We start from the raw sequence: 21252 nt of genomic DNA on the forward strand, positions 1-21252 counted from the left end.
TCAGAAATCAGGAAAGGGGAAGAAATTATCTAGGACAGTTACTATGGAAGTCACCTTTAAAGTCTTACAAAAGCTATTTTTAACGTGCACCAAGGGAAAACGTGTATTAAGATGGATCTGTTTTAATTTTAACATTTCTCATGTAAAATCATAGCTTTTTAAAGGTTTCATTTTGTATACAGGAAACTTCTGTGTGTCTGTTCAGCCTACTGAAATTACAAATCTGTTTGTTAAAATGACCATGTTTGTTAAATAACCATAAACTGGTTACAGTAACTTTCACCCTTAAGGCAGCTGGCTTGAAAGTAATCGGATGGTGTCTGTTACCCTTTTCCAAGTTGGTAGTGGTCTCATATGTCAAATGAGCTCAGTGGCTTTAATCCCTGTCCCAGATGTCCACAGCACAAAGAGCAGGGTCTCAAGCAATAATCTTTATGTCAGTCTCAACAGACAGAGACAGAACTACATTCACCCAGGGGAGCCAGAGGCTTTCTTGTCAACAAAGATTTTTCCTCCAGCAGAAAAGAAGGAAATTTTACATTAGAGCTTACAGTGGTTGGTCCTTTCTCCAGTGCTATTTCCAAAAATTACTTTCATTTGTAGATGAGAGACTGAATGAAGTGGAAGTCCACAGCAAAAAAAAAAAGTCAACCCCCACCTTTTTCATTCAACTTCAGAATCCTGGTAGTTGGACATTATTATTGTTTTATAGGAGGAAACTGGATTGCAAAGGTGGGATTCATGATGCTGAATTCAAGCATCTAGAATGTAGCTGTAGGTACCCTTATAGTTAATGAGAACTGGTTTCTCCAGAGAGTGAATGATTGGCAAATGAATTTTCTTTCAGAGCCTGTGGCGATGAACTTTTAGATGCCTAGAGTTAGGCCATGTGAATGCCACCCTGCCCAATAAAAATCTTTGTCGGGGGAAGACAGAAACAGAAGAATCCCACGTCCACAGCTTGATTGCTGGACCATCTTCCTTTATTTAGATTCCTGATCTATTAATGAAGCAAAGCTTTGCAAATAGCTTCATGCATGTTATTAGTCTGGGGAACCTGGGAATGCAGATGCTGTTAGAATGGGTAACACACAGTGGATTTAGCTGTTACATTCAGAAAAGCCACCAGAGCAGTGCTCAGCACCCTTTGTACCTGCTGCAAGCTGGAAACCCAGAGCAGGAGAAACTCACACCCTGTCAGTTTTTCTGTGCTGTAGGGATCAGGGACATGTTTTCTTTACATGAAATTGTGCTGGAGATGAACCTAAGCTCATCGTTCTGAAGGTGAAGTTCTTTTGAAAATTCACTCTTGTGTTCAGGTCTTGTAATCTGAACTCGGCAGTTATGAAACTCAAGGCCAGAAATGACTGCTTCAAATGTATTTTAGAAATGCTTTTAAATGGTGGTTGAATGTAACTAGCAAAAATACTTAAAGAAAATCAAACACAAACATTTCCTACTGAACCAAAACCAGGCAAGGTTTATATAAGGGACAATGGATTTTTCCCTTTAATTATTTTGAGTTATTTCTGTCAGCAAAAAGATTGAATTGGACAGCATTTTGACAAAGTGTATATTAATCTCATGTAAAGAAATGGATTTTGCATCACCTATGTACATATGTGTTTATCATCTCATTAGAACTGATCAAAGTGTGGGGTTTTTTTTAGCTTGGTAACTGCCAAGATCTAAAAGAGGCCTGAATGATGGTAAAATGATATCATCACTTTAACATCAGTGAGCAGGAGTTGTTAAAATGGTCATTTCTTTTCATTGCTTCATCCATGAGTTGAGAAATCCAATCTTATCCTTGTAGTAACCAGTGTTAGCACAGGGGAATGGAAAGGAACATCTGGAGGCAGAAAATCCATGGCATTGACCTGAGGAGGTCAAACTGTGATACTGGCCAGGATTGAGGGAGAGGGGGTAAATGAGGTTAAAGGTCAGATTTGACTCCTGATAGATAAAATGGAGCTCAGGGAGGGACTCGGGGAGTAATAAGGTGTTCCTAACTCTGCTAGCAAAGGGTTTCTGTAAACCTGCAGCCTGATCATTCTTCTGAGCTGGGAGATGAAGACTTGGTTGATTAGCATGCAAATGCAATGGCATGGTAAAAAGTTCCAGATGATTTTATGACTAAGCCTTGCTGCAGGGAAAAACATGTTTGACAATATGCGTTAGAAGAGGAGAGGTGAATGAAATTAGGTATCAATCTACAGTCAGCGTGGTTGGGAAGGTATGTAGCAGGAGATGCAGGTACGTGGGATGTGAGGAAGAGAATCCTGCAAACAGGAGCACAGACTGAAAAGGGGAAGCCCCTGCTGTTTTAAAAAAAGAATACTAGTCAAATAAATGCAACTTGCTGCTTGGCACTAATGAAGCAGATTAATAAGGCTATTGGAGCCCATATGGCCACAGAGATTTCCTTGGACTAAACATTGCTAATGAATGTTTTCAGAAAGTAGTGTTTACGCTCAGACATATTTCACCCTTGGAGTGGCCTCATACGTGAGGTAACTGCAGTGTTTATCTTCATGCATCAGAGGCATCATCTCTCTGTGAAATAAGTATTATTCCCATTTCACAGAAGGAAAAGTGAACCAGAAAAGCAAAGACCAACATTTGCAAAAGCCACCTTTTACATCAGGCCTTGATTTTTCATAATCTCAGAGATTATTAAAAAACCCAAATTTTAAACTAGTAGAATGGGGCAAGGAAGAGGATCAACAGTAGACCAAGGGTCCAAACATGTCCTGGTGTCAGTTTTGTGTGTGACTGTGGGTGTTGTAGAAGAGGTTATTTGGCTACTGCTTATTAGAACCAGCTCTGCTGCAGGCATCCAACTGCCCGAGAGCTGGTGGCAGACCCCATAGCAGCAGAGGCCATCCCCATAAACACATGTGCCTCTAAAAATAAATAACTCATAACATTACCAAAAACGGTTCAGTGACAGGACTCCAGCACAGGTCGTCTAAGTCATGTATCTGGTTAACTCTAGGAGCCTTTAGGGTTTGACCTCCCGACACACTGGCTATTTTTCTTACCTAGTCCTTCTGGCATCCTAAAGGGAGGCTAGTCACATTTCAGTTCAAAATTATGGCCTGGCTGCTTGGGTTCAGGCAGTCAGATGTGAAAACACTTGTTTCATTCTTAAATGGAGATTCAGTTGGCTGAATGTTTGCTGAACAAACACATCTGCAACGATATCGAGAACAGCCACTCCAGGCAGCACATAGAGCCCCTGTTCTGGTTTCTCAGCTCCCTATCCCCACATGCTTCCCTGTCATTTTGAGCTCTGTGTCCCTGTGTAGTCCTGACCAGTCAAGATAAATATATTTTTCTTTTGCTCTTTCTAGAGATGGGGAATTTAAGCCCTAAATTTCCCTGAAAATAATTCTGTTGCAATGTTTCCTGAAAGATTTCTAAAAGCTCTTGTCCCTGGCTGCGCATTTTACATTGCATGTGTGATGCACGTTCAGACACCATTTTAGTTTAGTTGACTTAACATGTACTGCTGCTTTGTTGGGTTTTCCATATAGTGAAATCTTGACTGAACCCAATTCCCTGCCAGCATTAGTGTCTTTAGTCTGGTGAAGCGGCTGTAAACATGAACTCTATTATGTTGTGTTTAACTGTGAGTGCGATGTGTGTTTAAAGGAAGTTACCTTTGAAAATCCATCTCCAAGTACACATTTATCCCAGAAAGCCGAGGAGAATTCACTCCACACCAGCACATAAATGTGTGTGTTGATGCATGTACATGCACATGTGTGTGTGCACCCTGTCCAGAGATGACTCAGAAATACACCTAAAATCATATGTCATCGATGTGAATGGCAAGGTAGGAGCAAAACCAGGTGCATCAGCTGTCTCCAACGCAGTTGCCCTGTGGAAGGAGGCAGACCAGCACCGCAGGTAGCAAATGTCTTTTTCCAGAGCATGGAAGTGACTGGCTTGTAGGCAGGCATGAAGGAAAAACTGTGCATTACTTTCATTGTCAGTCTGCCTGTCCAACGACCTTGTTAGACAGGCCATTAGGATGGACAATAGACCGATATTTAGCTTTTTTTTGTGTGTTTGTGTGAAGGCAACAATTCTTAAAAGGGGCTTATTAAAAAAAATGCTTGCTAGCGTCAGAAATTAAATATACAGGGTTAAGATAGAGAACCATACACATGGAAATACAAAGAGGAAAGAGATAGGTAGATAGACCTTCTTAATCCAGAGCTGCTACTCCTGAGAGAGTTGTTCTTTCCATTCTCAACTGTGCGTGAGCCCTTCCATGGGAGTGCTTTATTTGTGGAGGAGAATGTCCTCCATGCTGGATTCCTTGCTGCACTCTGTGCTCTTGGTGCAAGACAGCTGAAAGTAAAAGAAAGGTAAAGTAACATGCAAGGGAGAAGAGAACTAGAGTAGGATGCTGTGCATGTATTTTCCACCCATTCTCACATTGCTAAAGGACAAGAGAGGGGTAAGAAAGGGGAATCCTCCAACTGTACTCGCAGAGAACGCTTGCTTTTCCCCCGATGCTTGTGCATGTCACTTCTCTTTTGGGTAAAACTAATATTCCTCTTGAGCAGGGTGACAAGGACAACAGCACCCACATCCTAGGAAGATTGTCTAGTAAGCACAAGCTCTTGTATGGGAAATGATGCTGTGGTAGCATTGCTGATTATGTGTTTGGCCCTTCAGCTGATTCAGGATTGTCGGAGTCTCACTGTGCCCTGTGCACAGGCAGAGAAATAAAACATTTTATCATTAAATTATAAATGTCTGAGATTGGCTGAACTAAATTATCACAGTGCATGAGAGCTGTATGATAGGAACAAAGTTCACTCCTAAGCTGTTCATTATTGCAAAGGTTCCTTCCAGTGTCTGTTACACAGCTGAGGTTGGACATTAGTAGTTCCAGTTGCTGGCAGTGTTTGCACAGCAGCTTTAATTATTCAAATATTTTACACTTATGGCAGTTTTTGGACCTTTTGTGCTTTTGGTTTGATATGGTGAATACATCTTTTCAAGAAGCTTTTCTTTTAAAGATGAACAGTAAAGCAACAAAGCCTTTTACATCAACTATACGCGGTCAATAAAGCATTTCTGCAAATTTGGAAAAATTTATATTTTCCAGTTTTTGATATTTGAGAAGTAATTCTTGATTTTGCTTTTTTTTGCTTATTAAGTGGCTGAGGACATCACTGCATGGCAGCAAGTTGAAATGAAAGCAAAGATGAGTTGAAAGAAGGTCATGTTTAGTGAGATTGTTCTGAATTGTGTTAGTAGATAATATCCACTTGCCTATGTAAGCATTTCAGTACTGTTTATCGCAACAGTGCGTGAGTGCTTCTCGGAGATTAATAAGTGTATCCTTGTCTGTTACTCTGATATAGTGTATGGCTGTTTTATTAGGGTGAGATTTTTGTCACAGACAGATCAAAGAGCAGATTCTTCAAAAGTGTCAAGGTGAGAAAACTGGTAGTTTAAGACTTCTCAAGGAAGTCCAGAGTTGCACATCCAGAGCCTCATGAGATTGTCATGTCTCTGTATCATGCAAATACCCTGCAGCTCCCAAACCATGCAGTCAACTTCTTTTCTTTTTGTTGAGGCTTTAGAGGAGAGCATTCTCTTTGGAAAACATTCAGCATCCTTTTCCCTGGCATCAGTCTGTCAGGGTTTCTATTCCAATTCTGCCAGCAAGTGGTCAGTAAATGTGTGATTAAAGTGAAAATACGTATGGGGCAAACAGAAGAGTTGTCTTTTATCATTTTTCCCTGTATCATAGAAAAAATTAATATAAATCTGTGTCAGGCAGGATTGCATGAACAGTAGGTTTATTTGCATTTAGCATTACACTGTTGGCAAGAAGTGTTTTTCCATTAAGCATTTGACCATTTCACCAGCAGATTTTGCTGCCATCATTTAAAAAGAGGTGAACATCATTAAAAAGCCCTCCTAGGTTAAAATGAACAATAAATACAGGTAAGAGTTTGCGCAGAGGAAACAGGCTGCCCAATGCACATGTTCTCAGCTGGGTGCCCTTGTCACAGGTACTGGTTTTGTATCTGGTTCCCCAGTGTGCTGTGGAATTTGAATTCTTCCCTTCACACAGCATGTACAAGCTCTCACACTCATTTTACCTCAGGGTCTTTTGCAAAGGCAAATGGCACTGCTGGAAACTAATCAATGTAATTTTTTTACTCTTCACAGAGGTCTATTAGCAATCATGGCTGCAATCTTGGGCTGTAAATGGGGACAAGTGTATTCCTAAATTCAAACCCAAAAATGTTTTGTGTTTTCTGTAAAATATTATTGCCTTGGCTTGTCTCTGGCCAGCATCTTTTGGGGCTTTTTGTGTTTTCTCTTTTCCCCCAGATGCTGTAGCTAGTTGTCAGGTAGGGAGATGCTGCTGAGGATATTGAAAAAGCTCAAATGATAATGAATAGGAAAAAGCTAACTCTAACGTCACTTCTATTGTAGAAGCCTTGCACAACCTCTTCCTATATATGTGTACAGGAAGAGAGTACAAATATTAGTTTTATTAAATGAGACACAGACACTTCATTTTTATGCTGTCTGCCAATGGAGAAGAAAATAATCATTTTCACCATACAAAGACAGACACAGCTTTTATGGTCTAAAATCCCAACAGAGACAAAGTGCTGCAGGTTTATCATGGCTAAGCTAAGCAAAGCTGTCCTTAGGGCAGACTTTATCTAGTTCTGTTTCTATAGATATTTTGTTGGCCTGAAGTTTACAGCCAAAGAACTAGTTTATGTTAAAGACAATCAAGCAACTTGTTTATAGTGTAAGAATGCGACCTGTGTGATTTGTCAAATCCGATGAAGGAATTCTGTGGAGTAAGGGTGCAGGGTGTAACATTCCCAGGTGACTGCAGGAACCACTGATCAAAATTCCTTTTCCTATTGAGTATTTATATTGAGAGCAGTTAACTTAATTGATGAACACAGGTTTGGCTAAAAGTGTCTCTGGGTGTCAAAGGGAAGCCGTTTGATTTCCATCCCTTGCCCTGGCTCCTCTGAGAGCTTGGACATGAGGGCTGTGGTTTCTTTTATGTGTGCAGCCAAACTGCTTCACTGTGCTCATTTGGGTAGGTTTTAAGCCTAAAACGAGTCTGAAAATTTAAATTCTTATGTACTACAAGAGCTTGCCCATTTATCGGAATAAAAATTATAAGGATCATTAATTTGTGCATATGTAAATTAGGAACTGGAGAGGGTTTTGTGATAACCAGTGGTAGCATGTGATATACACCATCGCAGTCATGCCAAGGATGAAATGTGTTGATTGCCTCCAGGGTTAACCCTGCAGCTTTCATGCAGTGCAAAAGCAGCTTGTTCTGCTCACCATGTGGCACTGGAGCACAGGCAGGAAAGGTCACAGGAGCAATCAAGATCAGCATATCCCTACTTAGGTAGGGACCCCCCGTGGCTGTGGGATTAGCTGCAGAGTCTGAGCTGACTTCAAATACATATTTACTTTTAAATGTCCTGACTGTCTTACAGATATTTGTTGATTCATTAATCTGTGTTCGTATTTGCCATGAACTTGGACAACACTGGCTGTTTCTTGCTGTTCATCTGGTTTTTGTCCTTGCTGGGTTTTTGAAAAATGCAAACAGGAGGAATTAAAAGGTTAGATTATTTTGATAATGTGTCTCCCTGCAGGAGTGAGGCATAATCTGACAGGCTGCTTTGAGAGCTTTTCTGATAGTATGAATTTTAGAAGGATTCTACAAGAAAACTAATAGCAAGCATCTGCAATTATCAGATAATATGTTTTAAAAATATGACTGATTTTCTAAAATATTTCGGGTTTTAGGAGCACAAATTTGGTTGGGGTTAAGAGGAGCTGTACATCTGACCCCCTTTCATCTTATCTAGAATTTTGGTATGTGAATTTAAAGGCCAGACAAAATTTATTCTGTTTTCTCTTTATTGTTCCCATAACATTTGGGTAAGCAGTAAAAGCACATCTGCTTCAGGAGTCCGTGTGTCCCGTCATCGTCCGTGTCCCGCCCCCCCCCCCCCCTCCCCCCAGCACCTGCCCTGGCCAGCACTGGAACAAGTGTGCATCCATGTAGTGCTGTCTCCAAGGCAGGTATTTCTCAGGGAGAAGTCACTGACCTCCTTGTTCCCTTAGTCCTGGAGATACTTGCACTCACGTTGCTGAGACTCCCCAGGGAGGTGGGGGTGCTGATGCCTACCCTGGGAGGAGGATGGCATTTAATCTTATCTTCCTCAACTGACATCCCTGCTGATGCTGGAGAGGAGCTCTGGGAGCAATCCCCAAACAGCAGTGCAAGAGATGTCTGTTTCAGGGGATCCTCTAAATGAATCCTCAACATTTTCTTTAAAAAGAGACACTTCTGCTGGACAATTATGGATTGTGACTCTCCCATTTTTTCCAGAGGCAGAGAGCTTGTGTAAAAACTGACTGACATTTAAAAATGCCAGCAATCTTATTAATCCTTCAGTTTGAGAAGTGTTTCTTGGGGCTTTGTATGTGGAATACCAGTTGGAGGACAGAAGGGTGATGCAGGCTCACTGACAGAACCAAGCTCTTTACACAAACACTGAACTCTTTTAAGTCTTACTTTTTAAAAAATTGCGTTTACCGTGTAAGTTGTGACTAACTGGGAAATGCACCTGTGAAGGTTAGGGCACCTAGTGCCCCTGAGAGTTACAGTTGTGTGAATACAAGCTCCTTTGCGCTCTGTCCCATGGTTGACCCCTTTCTGCCTTGAGAAGAGCCCCTTCTGGGGAATTTAAGGCTGTTCTGGGTTCTTGCTAGCAGAGAGATGTGCTGCTGCTCTTCCTCATAGGCAGGGTGCACTAATGCAGATTACTGTCCAACAGTAATCGAAACGGTATTGCCTGTGTATTGTCCTTATTCCAGGATCACAAGTCAAATTCAAACCAAAGGACAGTATGTGACACTGCTTTCTCTTCTGGAGGATTGAAAGGTCAAGCACATTAAAATGTCTGTTTCCTTTTCTCACTTCCCAGTTTGTGGTAACTGGCACTCCAGAAAAGCTATAGCACTTCTCTGAGGAGACCTGAGTTCAGTTAAGCATCTGCCAGAAAAAAATGCAACCTTTCCCCTACCCCACCTTTTTTATTAGCTATGTTGCAGTTAGTTGCAGGTCTTTTCTCTGCAGTGGAGGCGGAGGGAGGTAGTTTCAGGTGGACGAACTGTTCTGTGAGCTGCCTTTGTGCAGCTCCCACTGCCTTTACTGAGAGCTGCTGAGCAGAATTTGGTCCTAGGCTGGGCTGACAATGCAGTTCAGAGAATAAAGCACGTTCCCCTTGTAACGGCTGCTTCAACAGCTAGCTCTGGCATATGCTGCTGCCAGTTTATTGTTACTCCTTTATCTCAAGGAGGAGAGCTTGGTGCCGGGTGGTGATTCAGACTGCTGTTTTTCCATGCCAGTGGAAGTGACTGGAATCGTGCATGTTTGCTTTGTGCCAGATGTACGTACATTTTGATGGAAAATTTCGGTATTGAAAATCGTTCTCAGTGGTTGGTAAATATATTGTTTTGTTGGATGTAAATCTAGCCATGTGCTGCACATATAGAATCACAGCCAAGGTTACTTCACTTCTAAATCTCCAGTGACCATCCAGTAAATAACAGCTCTGGAAGTCCGGAGTCTATTGACAGAAATATAACTGTAGATCAGTCTTACAGGATTGACTCATGGCAGCAAAGTTAGGAGAGAAAAGAGTGAAGAGGTTTCTCTAGTCAGTTGATTTGGTTTATTAATACAACAGCACTATTGCATTAGCAAGTATATTTGATGTGTAGCAAATGAAAAAATCAGATGCTTTCCAGTTCCTGCCATTGGTATGGACCTGCTTTTTGTTGAAAATGGGAGGGATGTATGAAATTATATTAGGGTAAGAGGGTATGTGTGCATTAGGGTGCCAGCCAGCCTCATATGGGCTGAGCCATCTGTAAGCCATGGGTGCTGGCCACACATTGTGAAGACACAGTCTGTGGGTTAGTGTAAGGTCTTAAATCCTGTGTTTGAGAGCTTTTATTCTTTGACCTGATTCACTGCAAGGGAATAAGTTTCAATTTGGAATAAATTTTGACCTAAATAATTAAATGTTAATCTTACTTTATTTTACATAATACTTTATAATAATGCAATTGTAACATGTTTAGTGTGGGGCACAGAAGGCAACAGTCTACAGAAGCTGACATTTTGCATAGAAGAAACAAAAAGAGGACCTAAGTTTATCTATTCAAACTGATAGCAGCAGTTGGGAAGATTAACCTTTTAATAATGACTTCCCTTTTATGTATTTTTGGGGATGGTCTCTTGCAGGTATTCATTTGTGATACTCAACAATCACATTCTGTGCAGTATGGTATATGTGAACGGAATAGTTTAGTAGGTCAAGCAAATGCAGAAGAGATTGAACCAAACAGGGTGAAAAGAATGAACTATAACAGAATAAGTGTATTGCAGGTCAAGTGCTGCTTGAATGAAGCAATGTACTCGTGTAAGTTGCTAGATACAAAATACTTTCCTTCTTGGGGAATTATCAGAAAATATGCACTCAGTGAACCAGAAAGCTGTGAAATTATTTAAAAAATTAATCCTCAACTGTGAATAGCAAAAATGTCAGACTTATTTTGCATCTAGATTTTCATTCCAGCAAATATAAATTTATCCTTGGATTCTTTTGTCCTGATTTTAACATTTGCTCTGTTTTACTGAATATAGCTTTATACTCAGTCCGTGTTTTCTTCAGTGTCAAGTTAGCATAAAGAAATAAGGAAACAGTTTTCAAGTAGCATTTAAAACCACAATGTTTGTGTTTAGGTATATTTTCAGATGTAAGCCAAATAATTTAATTACTTATCCTTATAAATCTGAAGTTTTCTTTCTTTTACTTGTTGGCACAATCTTCTGTTTTGCACTGGGCTACTTGTGTTGTGGAGGAAGCACCTACATGTGTAAGAAATAGAAAAAGGGATTGCAGAAGGAGGAGTGCAAGGTCCTGCACCTGGGTTGGGGCAACCCCCAGTATCAATAGAGACTGAGTAGGGAATGGATTGAAAGCAGCCCTGAGGAGAAGGACTTGGGGGTGTCGGTGGACAAAAAGCTCAACATGGCCCAACAATGTGCACCTGCAGCCCAGAAAGCCAAACAAATCCTGGCTTGCATCAAGAGCAGCATGGTCAGGAGATCAAGGGAGGTGATTCTGCCCCTCTACTCTGCTCTGGTGAGACCCCCCACTGCAGCCCTGCATCCAGCTCTGGAGCCCCCAGCGTAAGAGGGACATGGACCTGTTGGAGCGAGTCCAGAGGAGGCCATGAAGATGATCAGAGGGCTGGAGCAGCTCTCCTGTGCAGACAGGCTGAGAGAGCTGGGGCTGTTCAGCCTGGAGAAGAGAAGGCTCTAGGGAGACCATAGAGTGGCCTTTCAGTACTTAGAGGGGGCTTGTTAGAAAGATGGGGACAGACTTTTTAGTAGGACCTGTATGATAGGACAAGAGAGAATTGTTTTAAACTGAAAGAGGGTAGGTATAGATGAGATATTAGGAAGAAATTCTTAACTGTGATGGTGGTGAGACACTGGAACAGGTCACCCAGAGCAGCTGTGGGTGCCCCATCCCTGGCAGTGTTCAAGGCCAGGCTGGATGGGGCTTGGGGCAACCTGGTCTAGTGGAAGGTGTCCCTGCCCACGGCAGGGGGGTTGGAATTAGGGGATCTTTAAGGTCCTTTCCAACCCAAACCATTCTACGATTCTATGATTCTGTGCAGCTTGCTGGCCCATGGATAGTACTTGCCCAGACTACAGAATGTATGAGTCTTCTTGAGCCACACAGACTAAAACCTTTCAGTCCTTCAGGAGAGCAGGGCCCCTAAGGCATGGGTGCAGACAGTAGTTATTAGAAAATTTGCCACTGGTACTCTGAGATCTGTGGATCTTCTCTGTAGTGCTGAGAAAAGCAGGCAGTGTCCCTTTGCTGCAATGAGTAGTGTGTTGATTATCCTGTGGCTCATTCCTCCAGGACATGGACCTATTCCAGCTTCCCATTCCTGGTACCTGTCAAAATTTCTGTCTGCAGGCTGTTTGGGTTGATGTTGTAGCTTTGGAAATGGACCTGAATGTTATGTGATAGGCTTATAGGTGTTCACACTTACAAGCTGCACAAAAGGAGATAATGCAAATACCAACACAAGCCTGCAGAGAAAAAGATAACGAGCTCTCAGAATCTTAGTAACTGATCATTTGAGTTATATTCATTTGCTCCTCTACAGCTATGCCCATTCCTTGATCTACTAGATAAATACATTAGTTTCTCACTCCCCTACCAAGGTGTCCTAAAGGAGTATTTTCTCCAGGCGTATTGGAAATTGGAACTTTTTAAACAAGTTGATGTCATTTTGCCAATGTCAATCAGTCTCCATCTTCTGCTTCCCCTTTAGCCATGACATCTTTTACTCCTGCCACACCTTTTGCCAGAATGAACAATTCAATTGACTGGTCTGTTTTCGCTCTTACCTCCACATCCCATTGGCTTGGCCTCCCCAGGCCACCACCTTTAAGAAAGCAGTTTCTCACTCCCTTAAGGCATGCCAGAAGTGAAAGGGAGTTTTTTCTTAACTGCAGCTTGTTCTTCTGCAATATTTTCCTTGTAAATAGCCAGAGCAATTGCAGTAACTAGCACATGGAGGGACCTTGCTTTCCCATTGATGGAAAGTGGCACTTCTGATGTCTTGCCCCTTCCTGCACCAGAGTGTGTTCTTGTTAAACAGTGGTCAGCCACTTAATGAACTGCGCCCAGCCTGCTTGACTTCTCTTCCAGTGCTTGTGTGCACTGGATCCAAAGGGCCACTCCAGCATTTGATACTAGCAGAACGGAAGGACTGGCAGCTTCCAGCCCCATTAACTCCTCTCACAGCCCCGTTCTGAACTGAGGGGACCTGCGTGCATGGCTGGTATTCACAACTCCAGGAGCAGGAGCTGAAATTGTCAGTGTTGCCTCTGTTCAGATGCTGGAGCAGCCAGTATTAATGTTCATATCCTCTGTCCCAGCTCAAACAGCTCGCTTTAAAAACTCTCCTTTGAACTCCTGTCTGCTTCATTTTCCCTGGGTGAAACCGCCAGTGTGTTTCAGTCAATGTCAAAACACCCCTTGAATGAACAGAATTAGGACAGGCTGGGGAGGCCGTTATTGCCCTGCCTACACGGGAGTGATTTGGGACTGATATCATCTGTGCTCTTTGAAAGCTGAGTTATTTCCATGAAGGTGCCTTAGGAGTGTAAAATATTATTAGAATATGCATTATTATTTTGATTTTCACCTGTCAGTACTGACAGTGCAGCAAAGGGCACTATACTGGAAACGTGATCTGCTCGCTTTTCCCCAACATGATGCAGCACAAAACCAGGTAATTGTTACACGCTGCTTTTACTTGGTAGCTCGGTCCCAAAGGATCTTGTATTGCTGGATGACATTGTGCTGGAGTCTCTGTGCTTGATTTTATTTTGAGTAAGTCATACCTCTTTATACATAGATAATGAACCCACTGTGCACCTGGTACAGGCTGCACAATATTATTTAAAACATGAGTGTCTGAGTATGCCTGAAAGTGAAGTTCTCTCATAAGTATAAGCTGCAAACCCTTATTCAACGTTAAATCAAATCAATGTTAATTTGTGAACTAATTAGCATTTCAGGCTTTTTTTTCAGCAGCATGGTGATTTTGTATATTATGCTATGTGATTGTACTGCAGTACATAATTATGGAGCTGAATACATTGTCTCCTGCTGACATGTTGCAAAAGGAGTTTCTTGCAGCAAAGGATGCTCGCTACGTCTGAATTAAAATAAGGCTACATACCCAAGTCCCATGCATCTGACCCATAGTGGAATTAAATGGATACAATGTCAGAATCTAGCGGCCTTGTTGAACAAATGGGCTGAATATATATTAACTGAATTTTCTCGCTCACATTTCTACTTTATTTTAATCAGGAAATGGCAGGATATCCTTTGGTGTGAGATAGATAAGACAGGTATTTTGTGTGGGGAGTACACATCAAAGGAAACCAAGCGGTGTAAGGAGAAATTGTTGTTGTTTTTTTTTAACTCTGAGGTCTGAGTGCTGAAGTACAGGAACTGTTGGTACTTGTTCAGCTCAGTGTTCATTCTTGCCCAGAATCCTCTCCCTGGCAGCAGCCAGCACCAGGCAGCTGGAAATGGTGTAAGAAATTCCATCAGTTGTGTAATAGCTGCCTCTCTTATGGCAAAAAATGATAGAAGTCTCCTCTACATTTACCTATATTTACCTAGCAACAAGAATTTTAATTTAGACAGCACTGCACCTAACTAGTTTTAATAGTATTTATGTTCTTCGTAATCTATATATTGTCTTTGATGACACTGATTTTTCACAAGTAATGTGGTTAAGATAAAAGCCTCTTTCTTACCATAATGCAGAGTGCACAATCTGCCCTGAAAGGGCTGAACATTGCACCTATCTAATGTAAATATATAAGATATATAGTAATGCAGCCTCACTTATGTGTACAGACAGTAACCTTGTTTTAAAAAAACAACACAGAATTGTAAAAGGTTTCTGCAAAATTGAAGATAAGCATGTGCATATGGTTCCCTATGATATTCCTGAGTCAATCAGCAAAAGTTCATGTCCCCAGATAACCTTTGCCCAGGTGAGTTACTGCTCAGCTGCTCACAGGAGTCAAAATATGATTGATTGATTGTTGTGCTGGGAACTCACTGGTCTCCTGCTGATTTTGCCTTGGTAGAGGTGGGTGTGGGACTGTCAGAAACTGTTTTGGGTGTTTGTCTTTTTGGACTGACAGGCTATTCTTGCAGCAGAATGACTCACTGAATCGCACAGAACCATGATTCAAACCCTTCTTCATTATTTGGAGAATTAAACACTCAAAAGTGTTGGAATTTAAATGATCAGCTCTGGCTGTCTGGGTTAGACTCAAGGAGTGAACTGGGACAAGTTATAATTCTGAGATATTGCTTTGGCTCTTACTGTAGGCTTTTTCTGGGTTCTTCATTACTTGATCTGGGACTGATTGTAACTGGAAAGGCTAGAGACTTTTAATTTTTAGTCTAAGGTTTTAGTAATAGGCATGTTGGATCTCTCTATCTGTATGCATTATCTATTGTTTTTTCTTTGAAAACTTTTGAAGGCCTCAACTAATTTCAGCCAAAGCTGGCAGGCCATTAAGTTCAGATGTCATACAAAGAGATGGCCTCTGAGGAAAACACAGCAGTATAGGTCCATTGCTTTGGTAGATGTCCAAGATCTGTAGGTAACAGGCTACATTGATACTCCAGCCCTGAGAAATGTGGTTACAGACTAAGATTCCAAAGGTCCTGACTAACTCATCTGAGAGGCACTGTAAGTTGGCTTTCTCCAAGTCTTGCCTGTGAAATTCAGTTGCCTACAGAATCGGACAAGGTAATCATGACAGTACAGCCACCTTTTTTTCTTTTGTTCTTCAGTCCAGCAAGTCATGTAACCTCACATGATGCAGATGTACTCATCAAATCTAACAGCATTGGCCTTATAGTAAGATAAACACCCTAACATGTTTATTTATTGAACCTGCCCCTCCCCGAAATCAGTGAGTGAATTATCTCTATTAAAATTTAATGAAATTAATTTGATGATTTTTACTTTAGAAGCCCAGGATATCTAGCAAAGGGCTAAAAATATGAGCTTAGGTTTAATGTACATTGTGCCGTTTGTGAATCTCAGCCCACCCATACCGAACTCTCATGCTAGTTCTGGACATCTGCATTATTAGCTGAAAACTGGATGAGAGGACAATTGGTGCTGTTTTTCAGTTTTTACCATAAATTTCTTACACTTGTATGTTTAAGGTGTTTAAAAGGTTCAACATTTCTCCCCGTTACATTTCATGCTTGATTGTACGCAGGGCTAACTTTGTGCAAATACCCCAATGTGCCAGTATTTTCAATGCAAACAGCAGAAAGTTGAACTATTTAGAAAAGCACAATTGAGCCCAAGAATCATACTAATTATATCCTTGGTTATTTTCACACAGAAAAATATTTCAATCTACACTCTATGTTTATATGCTAAAGATGTTTCTTCTTGTCTGAACTAGCAAATATGCCTCAGGGAGCTTTATTTTTGGTTACGCATTTAATGCAGAACATTATTTGCATCACAGAAAGATCACATATCTTCCCCTTGCCCATTTGAGCTTTTCCATACCAAACCTCAGGCTTTCCTATTATTTGTAAAATTGCTTTTGTTTCCAGTTGGGATCAGATTTAGAAATGGAAAGATCAGGGCATATTAGAATTTGTAGCTAGGGGAGAACTCTGCTCCAAGTGCAGAATGCTAAACCATGATGGGGAAGAGGGGATGCACAAGACAAAGGAAATGGTTTAGAACAGGTTTTTTGGTATCTGATTGCTATTACCCTGCAAAGGAGTTGAGGACAGGAGGAATAAGGTATAAAAGCAGGAAAAGTGAAGTATATTCTTAAATGGTGTAGATAATGATTCTATAAGTCCTGAATTTTGAGGTAAGTGATTTTGTCTATTTGGGAAGAAAGCTGGCACTGGTTTAGCATTCAGTTGGAAAACCTCAGGACATATTTCAGGGAGAAGGTACAGAGAAAATGTTCGGGTTTAGTTATTCATGGAAAAATTGTAAGAATGTTCCAGTTTGTGCAGCCAACACTGATCTGCTTAACTATTTCCCTGTCATCTCCCTGTTTACAATGGATGTATAAATTAATTTTTAATTGGATTCTATTGTTAGGAGCAGTTTTTTTTTAATTCCAGGCAAACATCAAAAAATGACTGGCAACTCTAGAGATAAGGTCCGCTCTACTTTCCAGCAGCAGCTGCAATATCAAAGGGGTTAATTTAGATCATCAAGGTTTCATCTTCTTGCCCTCTAAGGTCTGATTCATAAAGCTGAAGAGATGAATTCAGAAATTTCCAGAGACAAATGGGGGAGAAAATCAAGATATATGAAAAAAAGAGGGTGGAAAATTAAGTTTTGTCTCAGTGTATGTGGTTACCAAGCAGGGCTTGAAATTCACTTATGTTCTTGTGCAGATAAGGTGTTGAGATGTTTCCCTCATATCCTGGGCCAATTTTCAATATTGAAACAGATCAATGATCCATTTAGTCTCCATCACTGGCTAATGCTGGAAAGAATGGCAGAAATCCTTGATGATGCATTTAACAGTTAAAAACTACAGAGATGGGATTGCTTCCAGCTAGTGTTTGTCTTCTGCCCCTAAAATATAAATACTAATCAGTCACTATTGTAATGCTGTTCTAGTTCATGTATTTGTATATGAAATTGATACTAAACAACTTGCTGAGCTTTTCTGAGTACCATGCTCTGCTCTCAACATCCCATGGGTTCCAATTCAGCAGGTTAATTAAACTACCACTGTCTTTAACAAAACACCATCTTTCTATTAACTTTAATTTAGTTTTCCTCTAAATAAGCTTTTGAATCTTTGTGAAAAACAAACAAACAAACAAAAAAACCAACCACAAAAAAATACCACCACCACCACCACCAAAAAACAGCAGCCAAAAATTGTTATAGTTCTAAACCATCCAGCTCAGAGACTACAAGGTGTAATGGACAGTTATGCTTGAATCTTCTTCTTAACCAAAAGGAAATAGGCAAAAGTCTTAATGTCTCCACTGGGACAATTGTTAGCAGTATGAGCTGGATTCAATCAGGTTTTGCTTTCCACATTCTGAACAGAATTCCAAAATTTGCTGATCTTTTTGCTAAAGCCTGAGATGATGAAGGTGGTCTCAAAAGCTTCAGAGGTAACACTGGTGCTACCTAAAACCATGCAGATGTGCCCTGTTGTGGAGACCACTGGATATAGCTATGCACCCTAAAGCTGTGGAGATCCAAGGAGCCTACGATGTTATTTTCAAAAGAGTAGTTTTAAAGTGGGGCGTGATAAATCACTGTTACAGAGAGAAAGAAAATCATCTGTTCTCTGTTTCTCTGGTGGAAAGGATGTGGTGAATGATGCTGGGCTTAAATATGCATTGTGTGGCCATAAATTCAAAGGGAAGGTGAGTAGAAACAGAGGCAGGGTCCCAGCAAAGTGCTGGGTTATTATTCCAACCAACTCAAGACAAATCTAGGGCAGTTCCACTGATTTTTTTTTTTTTTCTAAAACTGAGACAAACATTAAATACTAACAGAGGTGGGCTACTGGCAAGCCCAGGCGGGTGGATGTGTGCTGGTTGATTCAGGCTGTGGGAGTTTATGCTTCACTTGCTCAGTCTCCTACCCTTGTGAAACAGCAAAGGTAGCACCAGGAGTACATGGGTGGGAGAGGAGGGATGCTGGCTTAGAGAGGCACTGAAGGGCATGGGAACACTGCAGGAAAACAAAAACTCAAGTCTAGATGTTGGTTATTTCTACCACAAATGTTTTCTGCTATTCATTGTCCACTTGGTTATTTAGATTGGAGTTAAAACTCATGTTTGCTTGGTGCAAGCATGGTGGAGTTTCAATATTGACTGAAGCTGCACTTATTATTCTACTACATCATGATGATCCATAATGGTAGACATAAAATCAAGAAAACAAAATTTAGCCAGGACTTCTGGACCTTGTATTTAGGGGAAGAAGAAGAGAGGGAGGGCTTGGCATGGTGTTCTTTGATGTGTTTTTACTTGAAGGCGGGAGGAGAAAAAAGATGGTTTTGTTGCTTTGAATCAGTTATGGGAAAAGACCAAGCCTTTGTATATCATCCTCATGCACCCTGCTTTATGTCTTAAAAATGTTATATGCTCTGAGAAAGTACAATTTGTAGAGCAAACAGTAGAGTATTCTTTAAATGTAAAATAGGCTTTTAATTAAAGAACCAAAGCCTGACTACATTATGTCTGGATTAATTTTACAGTGGTACCAGCAGACAGATAACCCTCTTTCCTTCACAGCCAGCAGCCAGCTGGTAGCCCAGTGAGAGCCCTAGATTTAACCTTTTAAATTTTCTTTTTTAAATGCTGATTTCAGTCCTATGTGGTATATAGAACAGTTGCAAGTGTAGACACAAAACCAGAAAATGCTAGTGCTCTTTTTATTTTTTTTTGATTACGCGTGGCAAAGTCCAGGCTGTTTCTTCCTGCTTGCTTTTTCCAACACAAAGGACAGAAACAAGCTAAATTTTTTACCTAGAGAATACTCAGCACAGGTGTGCAGGCTGAGGGATACATTTCCTGAGTAGTGGGGAGGGGAGCAGTTGTTAGCCTGTTTGAAATTTTGGGATTTGTTAATTCTTACATTCCTGACGTGCCTTAAGTTATCAGATCACTTTGGTTTATTAGCAAAAAGAAATTGTCTCTGTTGTTCTGCTCTTTAAACTATACATTCCAGCAAATTATAGGCATAATGTAAGAGGTGTCTGGATCTCTCCCTGAAGAGGTAATGGGGATGATCGACTGCAGCAATGTGTGAGGAAAGCCTCTTCACTTCAGCTCTACCCTGACAACTACCTCCAATAGTTAGGGGTGTCTGGTTTACTGTGGTAGCTGGTTTCTGTATGATGGCACAACTGAGTTACAGACAGTGGTATGGATTCAAGTTGTTGCCTGTGGAATTGGAAGCCTACAATTATGCTTCTTCTCCGACTAACACATAACTTTTAGCATAGGGATGCTCCTTATTCTATGAGACACCTCTGCAGGAACCTCGAAGTGCAGGGATCTAAATGACCTTCTTCCCATTCTGTTTCTTAGGTCTAGAAGAAATAAAATCCTAATAGTGGTCTGTAATGTATTGAGGGAGGAATGCAGACACATAGAAACCAGGATTAAGTTCCGATAGCATCTAAGTCTGTTATCTTTTTGCATTTGCTTTTTATATTGTGTGTGTCTGTGAATCCACACGGTTTTGTAAATTTCCCCTTCCTGATGTATATCTCTTTGTTCTTTGAGAAAAAAACAGCGGAGAATGTATGTATTGTTGAACTGACCTCCTCAAATTCAGTCCACAGCCTCTAGGAAGTTAAAACAGAAAGTCGTGGAGCACCTGCACAGATTCTTGTTTACTTTAGAAAATCCTAAAGATTTAATAACAAATGTTGTCCTTGTTTATTTCTGAGCTTTCTGAAACCATCCTTGCAGAGAGAAGACTGTTCAATGTGCTACATTTTGAATTAACAAGTTAATCTATAGCTTCTTGCTGAAAGTGAGGGGAAGCAATTACTGGTATGCATTAGATCACTTTAATTCCAGGTATACATTCAGCTATATCTTCATTGGCCCAAAGAAGGGCTGGGGTTTGGACAGAGAGAGTGAACAGTGATTAGCCAAAGCAGCCCATCTTTCTTTCCATCATGAAGTTTTAATCAGTTACTGTCTTACATGACATTTTTCAAAAGCTATTCATTACTCTTAAAAGATGCTTGATTCTGTGACAGTGCTGACTGTGTTGTCTATTGTTGCTGCTTTTGCAGACAGAATGGTATTTGTTTATGTGTCATATCCAAGAAGATGCCATTAACTGAAGTTCTAGATTCAGTAGTCTGATGCCAATATGAAAATGACTGATGCTGACCTATGTAAATGATACAAATCAATTAACAAGAGTTTTTCAATTATTATATAGTATGGGTGACCTGGTATGAACAACCACAATGCCCTCTTACGCAGAGCAGCATTTCTGTTTGCATTTTGTTCTAATTCTTCTTGGCACAAATGTTTCTTGCACAGAACTGTTATAAATCAGGCATTCTGAGTTGCTGGGATTTGCCTCACCTGTGGGATGAGAGTTTGTCAAGGCAGGGCACAGGCTCCCTCCTACCCCTGGAAAGAAGCAGAGCATACTGCTATAGCTGTGTATCCCTCCTGCCTGTCCTCCATACTGTCTGTGGAATTTCTCAGTGCTGTGGGGCATTTTCAGCTTCCTGTCTGTGTGCTCCTAGAGGTGCCACCTCATTTGCCAGGCCTGCAGCCCATTATCCTTTCTGGTCCCTTCCCTCACAGCATCCTCAGAGCTGTGCAGTTTCTGATGACCTCCTACTTCTTTTGTCCTTTTTGGGTCCCAGGGTAAGTGAGGAAGAAGAGAAATTAATGAAGATGAAGCTCATTAAAAAAAAAAATCAAGAACTGCTAATTTATGTGGTGGAATAGTGCAATGTAAATTTTTAGCCATTACAAATAGGGAGGGAAATTTGTTTATTTAGTTCTACTCTTT

General features: G+C 40.9%; 1 protein-coding gene across 5 annotated transcripts in view; it reads left to right on the plus strand.

Annotated features, from left to right (window-relative positions):
• The window catches only part of DAB1 (DAB adaptor protein 1), a 566655-nt gene that overhangs the window by 45113 nt on the left and 500290 nt on the right, over positions 1-21252 (plus strand). For 4 of the 5 annotated variants that reach the window (XM_080406380.1, XM_080406381.1, XM_080406385.1 and 1 more), the window contains exon 1: positions 1-21252. This exon is cut by the window's right edge and continues 26983 nt beyond it. The exons of the other annotated variant lie outside the window; for it this stretch is intronic. The gene's annotated coding sequence lies outside the window, so the exon portion shown is untranslated. 5 annotated transcript variants of the gene reach the window in all.

Source organism: Falco punctatus (genome assembly GCF_963210335.1).
Source record: "Falco punctatus genome assembly, chromosome: 11".
Classification (NCBI taxonomy): domain Eukaryota; kingdom Metazoa; phylum Chordata; class Aves; order Falconiformes; family Falconidae; genus Falco; species Falco punctatus.